The sequence below is a fragment of the Lemur catta genome, chromosome 11 (assembly GCF_020740605.2).
Source record: "Lemur catta isolate mLemCat1 chromosome 11, mLemCat1.pri, whole genome shotgun sequence".
Lineage (NCBI taxonomy): Eukaryota > Metazoa > Chordata > Mammalia > Primates > Lemuridae > Lemur > Lemur catta.
The window spans coordinates 90,679,667-90,693,606 of NC_059138.1; the positions used below are offsets into that span (position 1 = coordinate 90,679,667).

The window sequence follows — 13,940 nt, forward strand, 5'->3', positions numbered from 1 at the left end:
ACCACAGTCTCAAGAGAGAATCCTGTCTAAAACCACCAGCGAGCCAGCGAGCCTCATGCAACAAAATCTCAGATCGTATCCCCACTGCTCAGTGACACATGACTATATGCACAGAAAGCAGGATATATACCCAAGCTGTACTTTATCTACCCACTTATGTTAATACCTGAAGAGACACAGCACAGTGAAGTGTTTCTTAAGGAAGAGGAAATGTGGCGTGAGGGACACAGGTCCCAGCAGCGACCAGGAACCAGGGTCTAGGCTGGCCTGGCCACCAGGCACTAGACAGACCCTTCACCAGCTGTTCTCCTGCACTCATCGTCTGCACACCTGCTACGTGGTGAATACCGCCTGAAGACAATCTCTGACCTTTAGCTCACCGGGAGACAGCTGGATAAACAACACAGTGTTATGAACACTCTGGTTGAGGTACATACAAAATGCGAGAGGACCCTAAGGAGGAAGTGACTGAAGTTCCCGTGGGTTAGGGGCCTTGGGGAGCTTTCAAGTCTGTGGTCTCTTTGGGTGAGGAAGAGAGGAGGTGGGGAGGCCTCCCCAGAGGAGGGGGCAGTTCAGGGTGTGTGTGGGTGGGAGGGAGGCTGGGAAGGCCACCCGGGCTGTGCAGGAGGTGCTGGGCCAGTGGAGGCTCAGAGCTTCATGCCTGGGTGATGGCAGCCATCAGAGCATTTGGAGCCAGAAGGATGTTTTAGGAAGAACAGAGTGAAGGTAGCCAGACGGGGCTGGGCTGCACAGGGAGGGCCAGGGGTGAGGACAGGGAGGGAACAAAGAATAACACCTAATCCTACAGGCAACAATCATGAAATGGGCAGGTTTCAACTTTGGGTGCATATAGAAATGCCTCCCACCCTCCCCGCTGTCTATGACAAATGCTCCCCAGAAGATGCAGACCTCCCCATATCTCCCGCCTTCCCCACCAAGCCGGGGAAGGCATCCATCCTAAAGACAGAAATAAACTGGTATCTTGGGAAGGCTTCGTATGCTCTGGATGCAGTGGTGGCTGCTTCCAGCCCATTTGCCCACTTCACAGATGGGGACACTGAGGCCAGCTTCAGAGAGGAGCAGGGGCAGAGCGGGATGGCAAATTTATTTATTTATTTTTTGTTTATATATATTTTTCCTCTTTTCTTTCTTTGTTCACAGGGAGCTTTATATATATTTTTTATTATTTATATATTTATTGTTTATATATTTTTAATTATTTCAACAGGTTTAGGGGGTACATGTGCTTTTTGTTACATGGCTGAATTATATAAGGCTGAAGTCAGGGTTTTAGTGTACCTGTCGCCATAATAGTGTACATTGTACCCAACAGGTAATATTTTGTCCCTCCTCCTCCTCTCACTCTCCCCCTTCCTTGGTTTTTGATGTCCATTATGCCACTTTATGACCACATATACCCATTGTTCAGCTCCAACTTATAAGTGAGAACATGTGGTATTTTGTTTTTCCATTCACTTCACTTAGGATAATGGTCTCCAGTCCTATCCAAATTGCTACAAAAGACGTTATTTCATTCCTTTTTATGGCTGAGTAGCACTCCGTGGTGTACATATGCCACAGTGTCGTTACGCACTCCTCAGCTGATGGGCATTTAGGTTGGTTCCATAACTTTGCAATTATGAATTATGCTGTGATAAACATTCGGGTGCAGGTGTCTTTTTGATTTCTTTTCCTTTGGGTAGATACCGAGTAGTGGGAGTGCTGGACCAAACGATAGATCTACATTTATTTCTTTGAGGAGTCTCCATACTGTTTTCCGTAGAGGTTGTACTAATTTACATTCCCACCAACAGTGCGTGAGTGTCCCTTTTTGCCACATCTGCACCAACATCTGTTGTTTTTTGACTTTTTAATAATAGCCATTCTGACAGGGCTAAGGTGGTATCTCATTGCGGTTTTAATTTGCATTTCCCTGATGATTAGTGATGTTGAGCATGTTTTCATATGTTTGTTGGCCATCTGTACGTCTTCTTTTGAAAAAAATCTGTTCATGTCTCTTGCCCACTTTTCAATGGGGTTATTTGTTTTTCTCTTGCTGATTTGTTTGAATTCTTTATCTGGATATTAGCCCTTTGTCGAATGTATGGTTTGCCAATATTTTTTCCCATTCTGTAGGTTGTTGATTTACTCTGCTGATTATTTCCTTTGCTGTGCAGAAACTTTTTAGTTTAATTAAGACCTATTTATTTATTTTTGTCATTGCTATATTTGCTTTGGGGTCTTAATCATAAATTCTCTGCCTAGGCCAATATCCAGAAGAGCTTTTCCTACCTTTTCTCTTGAATTTAAGCCTGCTCTGCCAGGCTCCAGCACTGGGGCTGCCGTGTGGGCCCAGGCTCTGGGTTCAGCAGTCACTTCTTTGAAAGACCAGGAGGCAGTGGAAAAAAGCTGCTGAATTCTAAGTGACAGTGACAGCAGAGCTTCTAATCTCTGACAGGGTTTTAACAGGAGGCAGCTCTCAAGCTCCATGAGGGCAGAAGTGAGGCAGGAGGGAGGTGCTTGGGGATCCACCTCAGGAAGAATCCCTGAAGCCTCTTCCCACTGCGGAGATCTGCACCCACCCCACAGTGCTCTCACCTCTTCCTCCAAAGCTTCAAACCTTCGTCCCTAAGCTTGTTCTCTCCAAAATGGTGAAACAGAGTTTTCTTTCTTTGTTTTTAATGTTCATTTTTGCCTCTTCTTTTTTAAAAAAACCACCACAACCACCAAACCAAATAAATCGAAAGAAGGAAGGAGGGAGGGAAGGAAGGAAGGAAGGAAGGAAGGAAGGAAGGAAGGAAGGAAGGAAAGAAAGAGAAAGAAAAAGAAAGAAAGAAAGAAAGAAAGAAAGAAAGAAAGAAAGAAAGAAAGAAAGAAAGAAAGAAAGAAAGAAAGAAAGAAAGAAAGAAAGAAAAAGAAAGACAGACAGGAATAAGACCTTGGTCAATGAGTTTTTTTCCTTCCATTTTTGTTGAATGCATAAGGCTTGAAGTCAGAGAGACAAAGATTGGGTCCATCTGGCACTTGTAGGGTGAACTTGGACGAAGAATTTTATCTCTCTGAGTTCTAGTTTCCTCTTTTGTGAAATAGAGATAATACAACCTTCTCCACAAGGTCACGGTGAGGATTAAACAAGATAATGAATGTAAAGTGCTCAGCCCCAGCCCTGGCTCATCATAGCTGCTCCATACAGAGCACTGTAGTTATTAGTACTGATATTATCAACTCTGACACTTGGTGGCCCTCTCAGTGCTACTGGGGAAGCTCCTTTAGGATGACAGGACCAGGCACTGCCACCAGTGGTCAGTTCAGGCGGTGGTCACTGGGGGAGGGGCCTTGCCGGGACGAAGGGTCAGTTTAGCTGAGTGTGCACTCAGCTCATCTTGGTAAGTCAGACACGCCAGCTACTGCTTAAAGGATGTGTGTTTAGGTACTATGTTAGTCTGCCTGGGCTGCCGTAGCAAAATACACAGATGGCTTCAGCAACTGAAATTTATTTCCCACAGTTTTGGAGGCCAGAAGTCCAAGGACAGGGAGCCAGCACGGTGGGGTCTGGTGAGGACTCTCTTCTTGGCTTGTGGATGGCTGCCTTCTTACTGAGTCCTTGCACGGCTTTTCTTCTGTGCTGTGGGGAGTGAGGGAGAGAGGGAGAGAGGGAGGGAGGGAGAGAGGGAGAGAGGGACGGAGGGAGATACCTCTTTCCTCTTTCTCTCCTTATAAGTGCACTAATCCTGTCATGGGAGCCCCACTCCCTTGACCTCATCTAACCCTAATCCCATCCAAAGGCCTGTCTCCAGTTGCTATCACATTGGCAGTTAGGGCTTCAGCATAACAATTTTGGGGGAAACACAGACATTCAGTGTCAGGCATTCTATTTCCCAAGAAAAAATAAAGTCTCTGGGGAAGTGAATGTTCAGGTAGAATGATGTTCAATATGAAGCTCTCTGCTTGGGCACCATTGACCCTGTGTCTTCTGTGTGCAGTGTGTCCTGTGCATGCCTATTTAGACCCCTCCACACTCCCGTATGATGGTCCTGTTATGACCCCATTTCCTCCAGGAGGAGAGCGGCTCAGGGAGGGGAAGTGGCATGCCCAGAGGACACTGCTGGGGAGGGGCGGGGCAGGCCTGAATTGAGCCCGGAGCTCTGCATGCAGTTCAGGGCTCCTTCCTTCCCTGCTCCTCCACTGCCAGAGAGCACTGGGCACGACGTGCTCCCTGAACCTGCTCTGCAGCAGGCTAGTGGCAGGTACATTTCTCATCCTTGAACTTCATGCTTGCTAGGAGCAGCCCATGCACTGGCCCCCAGCTAGGACCGGGTCTTGGGTGCCCCAGGAGAGAGAGGAAGACAGCTGTCTCTGCACTGTCTCTGAGCCCAGGGTTCCCCCCACCCACACTCTGCCTGGAATCCGGCTGATGAGGACAAGGACCCATGAGCTCATTAGGTCTTGTCCTCTGGGAAAAGCCTGGCGGAGGGGCGGGGCAGCCGGCCAGGAGCAGACTGGCCGGGGGGAGGGTGTTTGTTTTTGACACAGAGGAGCTGAAGTGCACCACCATTAGTGAGCTGACCTGGAAAGGCCTGCTGCCCGTTGACAGGGAGCTGACAAGGGCAGCTGCCTCTGTGGAAAGCAGTTCCAGGGCTGTGCCGGGTTATCCGGAGACTGGGGCCTGGGGGAGGCTGCGGGGGGCTTGGGAGCCCAGGGGAAGGCTCAGGGCCCAGACAGGGGAGGGGAAAGGGGCAGAGAGGAGCCGGGACGCCCCAGCCCCAGGCCAGGCACCCTCCGGAGGGACCCTAGTGCCCCCAGGAGCCCCACTGGGGAGGCGGTGTTACTGCCATTTTGTTCAAGTGAAGAAAAGAGGCTGAAAAGTGGCAGAAAGGGTCACAGCTGAAGAGGGAGCAAGCTGGTGTCCCTCAGTTGCAGCCGGCCTGTGGACAAGGTTTGGCCCCGCAATCTTGAGGTGTTTTTGTTTTTAGTCGAGTTAATTGTCAACCTTTAAACATCAAGGGACTTTACACACAACCAGGGACCGTCGGCCTCTTTTTCTACATGGGACATTCTGGCCCCACGTGGCCCACATTCCCTGCAGTGCAGCAGCCGCGGGGCTTCCGAAGTGCTCTGGGTCCAGCACACGCGGCTGAGAGCCGAGGCCAGACCGCCAGCCGTCCTGGAAGCCACAGAGCGGTCACGGTGTGGGGACTTTCCTCAATGCTGGGTGGGCCATCCCTGTCCACTCACCTCCCACTGCAGGGACACCTTTCTGAGCCTCTGATCCCAGGCTGGGGACCTGGAGCCCGTGGTTTCTGGCAGGGGAGTCCCCCTTGGTGTCATCCAAGAACTGCATCTGAGGGGAAACAGAGTTTTTAATAGAGTCAGTCATCCAAGCAAAGCAACGCCAAACGGTGTCAGAGCTAAAAAGCAGCCCTCTGCTCCCATTCCCGTTTGGGCCTGTATAGGCCAAGACCTTTCCATTCTTTTTTTTTCATGGCGATGTCAAGCAGAAACATTTTCCACGTCCCTGGCTGCCCGGTGGCATGGAATGTGTCCTCCTCCCCACCCTGGCATTAGCTATGGCTGTCACTTAGAGGAAAATGGAAATCTGTGTCTGATTCCCCCGGGCGCTGGCTGTGTTTGTGCTGGATTTGGGGCCGGGCGGGCTCCGCCGACTTAGAACAGCCCATTTAAGATCCAACTCTTTTATGTTCAAAAGTTTCAAAAATAGAAAGAGCCAAGTTTAGAGATGGAGATGCCATGTAAACCTCTATGGTTACGAGTTCTGTGTGTGGTAGCTCCAGCCTCCCTGGGCAGGCGCCTGCTCCCACGGGGCCAGCACCGCCACCTCCCTGCCACTTTCGGCCATTCCCAGCCGGGCCCCCAAAGAGCTTTTAAAATTACTCCTGAAGGAAACTGTAGAATAATAAACAAACTGTGGAGACCTAAGCCCAGTCAGGAAAGAAAACAGCCAACGTCTATTTAATTTTATATCCTTAAATGCATGATACTGCATTCTTCAGTCATTTTTTAAATTATGATAACTGCAACATATGGAAAATGTGAAATAATAGCACAATGTGTACTATTATTATACCTTCTACCTAGATTCCCCAATTAATAACATTGTGCCATATCTTTTTCCACTATCATTCTCTATTTTTGCCTTTTCTTTCTTTCTCTTCTTTTCTTTCTTTCTTTCTTTCTTTCTTTCTTTCTTTCTTTCTTTCTTTCTTTCTTTCTTTCTTTCTTTCTTTCTTTCTTTCCTTTCTTTCTTTCTTTCTTTCTTTCTTTCTTTCTTTCTTTCTTTCTCTCTCTCCTGTCTCTCTCTCTCTCTCTCTCTCTTTCTTTCTTTCTTTCTTTCTTTTTTTGAGATAAAGTCTTGCTCTGTAGCCCAGGCTGGAGTGCAGTGGTGTGATCGTAGCTCACTGCAGCCTCAAACTCCTGGGCATAAGGGCTCCACCCCCCTCAGCCTCCCAAAGCATGGGGACTACAGCACTTGTGACACCACACTCGGCTATTTTTAAAATTATTTTTTGTAGACACACAGTCTCACTATGTTGCCCAGGCTGGTATTGAACTCCTGGCCTCAAGCGGTCCTCCTGCCTGGTCCTCCCAAAGTGCTGGGATTACAGGCGTGAGCCATGGTGCCCCAGTGATCCTTTTTTTTTTTTTTTCCTGAACCACTGGAAACTAAACTACTGAGTTCATGACACTACAGACCTAAATATTTCAACATACCCTTTCTGAGAATAAAGACATTCTCTTACATAGCCAAAATAAAGTCATTATACATAAACAATTAGCCACACTCCCCTAATATTATCTACTATCCTGCCGTATTCAATTTCCCCAATAGCACGCAAAATGTCTGTTAGAGTCGGTGTTTCCCATGGAGCAGCATCTAACAACATTCACGCATGAGCTGGTGGTTTTGCCTTTTCGGAGTCTCCATACCCGGCACCCTCCCTGTGGCACTGGGTTTCTGAGACGCCAGGCCTGGCATCCTTGCCATTTGCTCACCCAGGAAGAGGTCCCAGCTGCAGTCTGCTGTGCTCCCGAACACCCCAGCTGTTCCTGCTCTGCTCTCACAGCCTCTGTCCACACCACGGGCCCCACCGGCTCCATCTGCAGCTGGTCCCCCACCCCTGCCCCCAGAACGATTTCTCTTAAACAGCCCCCTGAGGATTTCACCTTGAAACCTTGGAAATCCTGGCACCGAGGCTGCAGGGTGAGGTCTGGCATCCCAGCTGTCACCATCCCCTGACATCCCCTGTCACCCCTTCTGTCTTGCCTCGTCTCCTACGTCCTCCCTCGTATCCTGGGTAACACAGTCACACAGAACTTGCCCTGAAATGAGCTCTTTCATGCCTCTCTCTGTTGACAGTCACGGCTCCCTGTTCTGGGACACTCTTTCTTTCCTCTTTCTCCTGGCAGAGCTGAATTTGCTTTTTATAACCCAGCTGTCAGCAGGGTCTCTTTCTCGCGTCCAGCGCAGCGTGTCTCCTGTCGCAGCACATTGCGGCACGCTTACCTTGGTCAGCGCATGCGCGTCTCCCTGCGGACCACGAAGGCTGGTTGGTTTTCTCAGAGGCAGTGCTGCGGGGCGCGTTCTCGGACCCGCCTCCCTGAGCTGGCACGCCGGGGTCCCGGTGCACACAGGAGTGGAAGAATGGGGGCCCCGCAACCCTCTTCCCGTTTCAACGTGATGCTGAGCAGATCTCGCTGCGTGTTCTGCTGTGCACCTCACCACTGTGTCGGGGGCCTGTTCATCCACGTGGGGTCAGCTTCTAGCATTACCACGTCCTTAACGTTTGCCGGGCTGATGGACGTGAAAGGTATCGCACCGTGATGTCCGCACACTTCTCCCTGGATTAACGGGAGGCTGGGCGGCTTCCACATTTTCCTGGCAATTCAGCCTTCCTATGCCGAGTCCCCTGCTAATTTTCCTCTCAGGCAATTTCCCTTCTTCAGAAGGAGGCCAGCACGTGGTACACTTTGGCCTCCTGGTTCCTCACCACAGGCTGAAATATGGCAGCTGCTCAAGAAACTATGGCTCATCGAGTGTGTGATGGTGGAGTTCATGTGTGTGTGGTGGTGGAGGTCACGTGTGTGTGGTGGTGGAGGTCACGTGTGTGTGATGGTGGAGGTCACGTGTGTGTGGTGGTGGAGGTCATATGTGTGTGGTGGTGGAGGTCACGTGTGTGTGGTGGTGGAGGTCATGTGTGTGGTGCTGGAGGTCACATGTGTGTGGTGGTGGAGGTCACGTGTATATGATGGTGGAGGTCATATGTGTGTGGTGTTGGAGGTCACGTGTGTGTGGTGGTGGAGGTCATATGTGTGTGGTGTTGGAGGTCACGTGTGTGGTGGTGGAGGTCACGTGTGTGTGGTGGTGGAGGTCACGTGTGTGTGGTGGTGGAGGTCACGTGTGTGGTGCTGGAGGTCACATGTGTGTGGTGGTGGAGGTCACGTGTATATGATGGTGGAGGTCATATGTGTGTGGTGTTGGAGGTCACGTGTGTGTGGTGGTGGAGGTCATATGTGTGTGGTGTTGGAGGTCACGTGTGTGGTGGTGGAGGTCACGTGTGTGTGGTGGTGGAGGTCACATGTGTGTGGTGGTGGAGGTCACGTGTGTGTGGTGGTGGAGGTCACGTGTGTGGTGCTGGAGGTCACATGTGTGTGGTGGTGGAGGTCACGTGTATATGATGGTGGAGGTCATATGTGTGTGGTGTTGGAGGTCACGTGTGTGTGGTGGTGGAGGTCATATGTGTGTGGTGTTGGAGGTCACGTGTGTGGTGGTGGAGGTCACGTGTGTGGTGGTGGAGGTCACGTGTGTGTGGTGGTGGAGGTCATGTGTGTGGTGGTGGAGGTCACGTGTGTGTGGTGGTGGAGGTCACGTGTGTGTGGTGGTGGAGGTCACGTGTGTGTGATGGTGGAGGTCACGTGTGTGGTGGTGGAGGTCACGTGTGTGTGATGGTGGAGGTCATATGTGTGTGGTGTTGGAGGTCATGTGTGTGTGATGGTGGAGGTCACGTGTGTGTGGTGTTGGAGGTCACGTGTGTGTGGTGGTGGAGGTCACGTGTGTGTGATGGTGGAGGTCACGTGTGTGGTGGTGGAGGTCACGTGTGTGTGGTGGTGGAGGTGAGGGTGTGTGTGATGGTGAAGGTTCATCACCAAGGTCTAGGAGTTCAAAACTACCCCATAGGCTGGGCACAGTTGCTCAGGCCTGGAATCCTAGCACTTTGGGAGGCTGAGGTTTGAGGCCAAGAGTTTGAGATCAGACTGAGCAACATAGTGAGACCCCCATCTTTACCAGAAAATAAAAAATAAAATAAAACTAACCAGGCATGTTGGTATGAGCCTGTAGTCCCAGCTACTTGGGAGACTGGGGTGGAAGGATCCCTTGAGTTCAGGGTTTGAAGTTGCAGTGAGCCATGATGATGCTACTGCACTCCAGCCTGGGCAATAGAGCAAGAGCCTGTCTCAGAAAATAACAACAACAAAAACAAAACCAAAAACAAACCTATCCAGTGGTTGTGATTTAAATTTCTTTTCCTTAGATTCTGACTTACTGTTTCTCAATCAGTGTAGGCAAGAGTCGTGTTTTTGGAGAGAGTGGCCAGTCGGAGGGAGAGGGCCACTCTCAGTGGGTGGCACATGTCTGATGGCACCTGTTGAGGAGGCTAACGCTGAAGCCCTTCAGGGATCTATGGATATAGAGTGAAGGTCCCCCTGGTCCCTCTGCCTCTTTGTGTCCACTTCATGCAGATGAAAAAGTAGGAGCCATGGGAAGGAGCTGGGAATTGCACGGGAAGCAAGGAACGCTTCTGTTCAGCCAGCCCATAGGGGCAAGCACGGGCCATTAGCAGGACTGGAGCTGACAGAGTAGGCTGAGGTGGGGCTACAGTGGCCTGAATGCTGGGCCAGAGGCGAGCCGAGCTTCCCGAGCTGTGTGCCCACCATGTGACAGTTCGCCATGGCCACAGATGCGAGATCATGATGGGCTGAGTCTGATCGTTGCCTAGTGGGGGAAGTCCGTTTCTGAGTAAAGATGATTGTTCTGTATAAATTGCAAAAGCATTCCTTCTGGAATAGGGTGGCACCAACACCAGCCCAATGATCTTGATGTCAAGGAGCCACTTTCTGAAAATGGGCAGCACACATCTGAACAACTGGCAGAGAGACTCAAGATACTGGCAAAATGTACATTTATAAAGCACAAGACTTTGGAGCTACAGATACAGAAAAGAGAGCCAGGTAAGAGAGCTGGGTGAAGCCCAGAGCTGTCATTCACAGTTTTGGGACCTGGAGCCTGAGCCTAAACTGCACAATAGGCGTTCATAGCATGCATGTTGAAGGACTGCCAAGACAAGGAAATGACAACACCTGTAAAGCATGTAGTGGAGTCTGGCACAGAGGAGGAGCCTAATAAATCTCCTGCTAAATCCCCCTTTCCCCTATGCATGCGTACGTGTATGTGTGTACAAGTGTGCACTCCTTGTTTTTCTGAGCCCCCTGTCCCCGGCTCATGGCCTGGCTTTGGCACATCGCTTCCATAGTGCACTTGCTCCATTTGGCCCAGCAACAAGCCCCCACCTCCGGCTCTACCTAGGCATCCTCTGCAGTGCAGGACAGTGCATGGGGACCATGTGAATGCAATGACTCCTCTTTACTTTGGTAGCATCTGATGGGGAAAAATAGTAGGGGTGGGGTGTGGAAAATCTGGAGACCCCAATCCCTGCTGCCTCTCAGCAGCTTCTACAGGAAGCCACCAGGGCCTTGGGCTGTCCATAGGGAAAGATATTTTCCTGTGGATTCTGCAGGACAGAAAGTGACAGGGCCTTCTAACAAACTATGAGGAGCCCCTGGCACATGAAGCCAGGCATGAGTGCCCAGAGAGTGGTCGTTTTGTCGATCAGCAACTGTCTACTGAGTCTGTATTGTGTGTCACATCTTGTGTCAGCTCTAGGGGTGCAGGAATAAAATCAGTGACCAGGGATAGGCCAGAGCTCCACAGTGGACATCACAGCTGCCATGGACGAGAGCTGCCTTGGATCCCAAATACTTCTGCCGTTTAAAGTATGATTAAGTTTGAAAACATCATTTGCATGCAACTTCTCTAGACATTCATCTGCACAGACTGAGGTGGACGTGCATAATGTAGGAACCAACAGAATGATTTCATTTTATACCCTCTGGGCCTGGGTTGGAGCCTCTGTCAGTCACCCTCCTTCTACAGGAATCTCAACACCTCCCCATGTCTATACCACTCAAAGGAAAGGTTTTACCATGAGCTGTGCTAAGGTTTGAGTCTCATACCCACAATCTGCACATTTTTCTTCCTTCCCATTTATTTGCTCCCTCACTATTTGTGTGCATGTCTGTCTTCCTTCATTATAAGGTGATGAGGACAAGGACAGTTTCTCATGCACTCTTACAACACTGAGAGTAAGTAGCAAAGTAAGTAGCTACACATCTCACTGAATATCTGATTAATTAAGAATATATGTACACTTATGCATATATTCTACTCTTCATTGCATTTCTTTATCTTAAAGTATCTATTTTTGGAAACTCCCAATAGCATGGTAGATTGAGCTGATGCTACTCTATGAATACAATCATATAGAAATGATAAATAAAATATTATAAAACAGTTTCATAGCCAAGTGCCTGAAAGTAAAGGTGCATCTCTTTCAGATAGAAGCAAAGATGACACAGTAAAGCCAAAGCTGTAAGAGAAAGCTCACCCCAGCAGTGACCCCAGGATCTGGTGATGGGAGTTACAAGGCTCGTGTGAGACGAAGAGACATCATCTATCCCTGGACAGGCCAGAGGAGCCAACCACTTAGCATGAAGTCTCATAGATGACAAATAAATGGAGAAAAAACTGGCAGTCTTTCTGTGGATTTTAGCTTAAAACTTACCCTTGAGAAGTTACCACTTTGGTCTACACTGCACAGGGTGTGAGATCTGAGTTTATATTACTGCACAATAGAGGAACCTCTAACCTGAGACACTAACACAAAAACAGGAGCAAAACCTTTAAGTCCTCTGGGGCTCTGGACAGAAGCAAGCCCCATATTGCCATGTAGAGGCAATTTTACTACCCAAGGCACACAGAACTCCGCAAGGAATGAACAACCCCACTGAAGACGAGTTTAAAATTAAAAAGGTATTTAGATCACTGTATTATTCAGTGTTCTTTAGAGAGACAAAACAACTAGGATCTCTCTCTCTCTCTCCATCTCAAAACATAGATATAGATATAGATATAGATATATGAGAGGGGATTTATTAGGGGAATTGGCTGGCATGATTATAGAAGGTGAGAATTCCCACGATAGGCTGTCTGCAGGCGGAGACCCAGGGATGCTGGCAGCGTGGCTCAGCCCAAGTCCAAAAGCCTTAGAAGCAGGGAAGCCAATGGCGTGACTCTTAGTCAGATGGTGAAGGGCTGAGAACTAGGGAGTGGGTGGAGTGGGTGCTGATGCCGGTTTTGGAGTCCAAAGGCCAGAAAATTTGGAGTTCTGGTGTGTCCAAGGGCAAGAGAAGAAAGGTGCCTCAGCTCCAGGAGGGAGAGAACAAATTCACCTTTCTCTGCCTTTTTTTTTTCTGTCTGGGCCCCAGGTGATTGGATGGGGCCCATTCACATTGAGGGTGACTCTTCCTCACTGAGTCCACCAGCTAACATGCCAATTTCCTCCAGAAACACCCTCATAGACATGCCCAGAAATAGCACTTTACCAGCTATCAAGGTATCCCTTAATCTAGTCAAGGAGACACCTAAAATTCACCATCACAACCACCTAGGAATTGAACCACCAGAAGGGAAAATCAGCAGCAGAACTGGTGTTCCAATAACTGGAAATAATATAATAATCTAGAAATGGAGATAAAAATTAGTGTGCTTGATGTTATAAAAAAGAGATAAAAAAGGGAGAAAGAACATAAGAAAAGAACAGGGAAGTATTATTTCAAAGTAGGATTTGAGAAAAAAACATATAAAACTTCTGAAACCTAAAAATATAGTCCTTGATTAAAAATCCAAGGAGAAGAATAAATAGTAGTTTAAACACAGCTGATAAGAGATTTAGCAAAGTGAAGAATACATCTGAGGAAATCACACAGACCATAGCAAAGAGGAAGATGGAGACATGGAGAATATGAAAGCACAGTTGAACATCATGAAAAATAGAGTAGGAATATTCTCATTATATATAACAGGAATTCTAGAATTAGAGCTAAAGGTAATGCAAGAGAAGTATATTTAAAAGAAGAATTCAAAGAGCTGAGAATTTTCCAGAACTGAATTACCAAGCTGAAAAACATATATAAATAATTCATACCTAGAAAAGTCATACCTAGAGCATCCAAGACAATGAAACATCTTATAAGCTACTAGAGATAAAGAATATATAATTAGATTAACAAGAGACCTCTCAACAGCAACAAAAGATCCTGAAAACAATAGTGTAATGTCTTCAAAGTACTGGTAGAAATAGCTATTATTCTGGAATTGAATAATAAAGTAAATGATGGTTCTAACTGCTAACTGGTGGCTCCACAATTGCCTGGTAGGAGGTGGCTCTCCTCTTAACAGGTGGCCCATCATCTCTGCTTCCCCACTCCTGGGCCCTGCTGCACCACTACAGATGGGGGTATCTTCCTGATGTTACTACTCTCTATTATCCCTTTTAGCTTTTTTACACCTTTTAACAGTTGTCGTATTAAATTCCCTCCATTGAACTTCTCTGAGTGGGTTCTATTTTATGACTGGACCTGAAAATCTCCACTGTTAATTTCCCTGCTGCTGATTTGTTGAAAATCCCAGATCATTTGTCCCATGGAAAATCCTTCATTCTAGAGTTAGCTAATGACTTCCTCTTGTGACATTTAATTGTCCCTCAACTTTCTGTCTTTCTTGAAAACTAACAGATGGATCTAGAGAT

General features: G+C 48.2%; 1 long non-coding RNA gene across 1 annotated transcript; it reads left to right on the plus strand.

Annotated features, from left to right (window-relative positions):
• Positions 1-7,773: 7,773 nt before the first annotated feature.
• LOC123647314 lies at positions 7,774-11,008 on the plus strand. Its single transcript, XR_006738197.1, has 3 exons — positions 7,774-7,826; positions 10,084-10,245; positions 10,952-11,008. It is a non-coding gene; the product is annotated as an uncharacterized LOC123647314 (long non-coding RNA).
• The last annotated feature ends 2,932 nt before the right edge of the window (positions 11,009-13,940 follow it).